Below are 3,441 nucleotides of genomic sequence, written 5' to 3'. Positions count from 1 at the left end.
GTGGATACACTAGCGACAGAGAACACAGAGGGGACAGGAAAGAAGGCACCCAGAGTCAGGAAAATAGAAAGACCAAGGGAAAGAGGAAGAACAGAGACGGTAGGGATGCAGATCAGAGGCCTTGAAGGACAGCTGCTAATCTAAGAGGGTCCTCCAAAAGTAACAGGGCTGATGACCCGGGGGAATGTCCACTCATGACTTTGGGATGTGGACACTGCCCAGTGCCTTGACATTCTGAGCTGAGGCTCAGGAAGCTTGGACAAGAGAATCCCATTGTGGGAGGCAAAGCTGAGGATACAGGGAAGAAGCCTGCCAGGCTCCTCTGTCCATGGGATTTTCCAGGCAAGAATACTAGTGGGTTGCCATGCCCTCCTCCAGGGGATCTTCCCAACCCAGGAATTGAACCCGTATCTTCTGGGGCTCCTCCATCGGCAGGTGGATTCTTTGTCACTGAACCACCTGGGAATCCCCAACCTCTCTATAGAAGGTTGCTTGAAAAAGGAGATCCCCACCCTAAGGTTCACATAAGCATATTTACACATCTGTGTTATCTCAGCTCCCTCCCTCTCCACTGGCTCTCCCCATCCCCTCTTCCAGTGCCTGGGTTACAAGGCAGGACTCCTCTTGCTGGCCCTGGTTCCTCTCTGCTCTGAGCCTCAGTCTCTTTAGTTGACATTTGAGCCCCAGGATAGGAGATAATATAGCAGTTCCAGGGGACGCAGATCTAGAATCAGAAGAAATGCGCTGGTAAGGCTAGGAAGGAGCAAGGATGAGAGGAGACAAAGAGGGAAGGGTAACACTGAGAGGCCTGATAGGGAATAGAGGAACCTGCACTGGGTAGGCATTTTGAAAGGCTCAGCGTGAAATTAAGACGCTGGCCAGGGACTTGCTTGGTGGTCCGGTGGTTAAGAATCTGCTTTCCAATGCAGGGCACATAAGTTCAATCCTTGGTTAGGAAGTTAAGATCCTGCATGCTGCAATGAAAGACTGCAGGTGGCAACGAAGATCTGATGCAGTTGAAAAAATATTTTTTAAAATTTAAAAAGACCCTGGTTATCACCAGCAAGTGCTTCTGTGTAAGAATGATACCCTGGAATCTGATACACAAAATATATTACTGTCTTTTAAAAAAATATTTATTTGGCTGTGCCAGGCCTTAGTCGGTGCACATGGAATCTTTGATCTCCGTTGTGACATGCAAGATATCTTTAGTTGTGGTGTGCAAAATCATAGTTGAGGCATGTGGGATCTAGTTCCCTGACCAGGGATTGAACCCAGGCCCCCTGAATTGGGAGCACCAAGTCTTAGCCACTGGACCACCAGGGAAGTCCCATATATTACTGTCTTTAAACAAAGAGAACTTGAGGTTATAGAGTCCTGATCACCGTTTCTATCCTTAGTGATGAGGCTGAACAACTCAAGGAAACGGTTCTTCAAAGTCTTAGACATACTCCACCCCACTCTCCCTGATTTCTCTGACCTGCTTAAATTCTTCTTGGGAGAACAGTTTTTTTTTTTTTTAATGCAGACTAGATCCAGGAACATTCGTTCATTCAACAAATGCTCAACAAGCACCTACTTTGTGCCAGGCATAGCAGGACTAAACTTAGGCTTGCAATCACAAATCGGACAGATCCAGTCTTTTGCCACACAAACCTACAACCAACCTAAAGGGTGGGAAGTATCTTAAGAGAGTAAGTACGGGATGTTATTGGAGAACCAAATAATGAATCTAAGTCAGTATTGAGAGAATCAAGGAAGGTTTCCTGGGAGTAGGGATGCACAGGTAAAGAAACTGAAGGAAAAAAAAAAAAGAAGAAGAAGAAACTGAAGGGTGAAAAGGAGTCAATCAAGTGAAGAGAGGAAAAGTGTTATATGCAAGGGGAAGAGTGTATGCAGAGGCCCAGAAGTCTGAGGGATTAATGACATTTTGAGGAGCTGAAAGTTGAGCTCAACTAGAGTATGAAGAGTAGGGGCTGATGGAAAAGGTCTCATCAACTGTACAAGGGATCTGAACCAGATGCTCAGGGCAACATATGGGAATATTGGTATTTTCGAAAGATGACCCTGACTGCAGAGGAGAGAATGGAATAGGGACTTAGAGCCAGGCAGTTCTGGGCAGATCAACCACTTACTATGGTGTAAGGTTGGGCACACTGTTTAACCTTTGATGCCTTGGATCCTTCTTCTTTAGAATGGGGAAACTTAATACAGCAACCTCCCAGGGTTGTTATAAGGATTAGGAATAATACGTGTGGAACTCTTACCACAGGGCTTGGCACTCAGTAGCTGTTCCATAAATGGTGCCTAATAGTATTGTCAGAGTTTGGAGGAGGGCAAAATCAGAGGCAAGACCAGTTGACCACAGCAGTCCAGGCAAGAGGCGAGAAGGTGTGGCCCACACCAGCAGAGGGCATGAGGAAAAGTCAATGGAAAGGTGATATTTAAGGAGCTGGTATAGAGAGAACATGGTGAATGATCAGCTATGAGAAGGAGACCAAGCAATGCGGGAGACCAAGCAATCGAGGGTGACTTCTCTTGCTAAGTGTGTTGGTGTGGGCACGGGCACACAGGACATGTGAGCATGTGACAGGCACCTACTCAGTTCTGAGGGTGGCCCTTGATAGCCAGCTGCTGTGCCTGGTGTACAGAGCGAAGGGCCGTGCTGCATCTGAGGACCTGCTCCCAGTCTCCCAGGAGGGTCCCTAGTACACACTCAGCCCCAGCCTCTCTTTATTTTCCTTTTCCCCCATCCCTGTCCCCCACCTCCCCAACAACCGCCTTCAACCTGCACCCACCGCCGTTCTCCTCTCCTACGAAGGAACTCTCTGTAAGTTTAGACTCTGCACAGGCCACCCTTCTCCATCCTTCGTTTCTCCACTGCCCGGGTTAATGAGAGTCCTTGAGGCTCAGGCATTCTTCCCCAAGCACTCTCAGTCGGACGCCCCCCGCTGGATCCCCAAGCAAGCACTGCTTGAGTTTCTTGGCGGGTAGGTTTGAAGACGGGCGAGCGGTATAGCCGAGGCAAGTCTGGTGATCTCAGCCCCATCTCCAGCTGTTGCGCGGATGGGTGCCTCTGGACCGGCAGATCACGAGGCCTGGGGCCTCCGGACCGTGCCTCAATGTCCACGCGCGCGGCTGGAGACGGAGGGGCGGGCCCGCCGGGGGGCGAGGGGCGGGGCGCGGGCGGGGCCGGCCGGGCCGGGCGCCCGGGCAGGAGGCAGCTGCATATCTGCGGTCCCGACCACAATTGCTGGGAGTCGCGTCCCGGAGACTGGCGGCGCTGACTCTGCCCGCTGCGGCCGCCGCGCCGATTAGAGCCCGAGAGGGAGCGCCAACCCGGGGAAGGGGGAGGAGGCGGCGGCGGGGAGCTCTGTGTGCCCCTTTCCCCTCCGCCCCAGCCAGCGCCCCCAGCTGCCCCGCCCAGACCTCTCTCCGTGG

This window comes from Ovis aries, chromosome 3 (assembly GCF_016772045.2).
Source record: "Ovis aries strain OAR_USU_Benz2616 breed Rambouillet chromosome 3, ARS-UI_Ramb_v3.0, whole genome shotgun sequence".
Classification (NCBI taxonomy): domain Eukaryota; kingdom Metazoa; phylum Chordata; class Mammalia; order Artiodactyla; family Bovidae; genus Ovis; species Ovis aries.
This window is presented reverse-complemented; position numbering follows the sequence as displayed.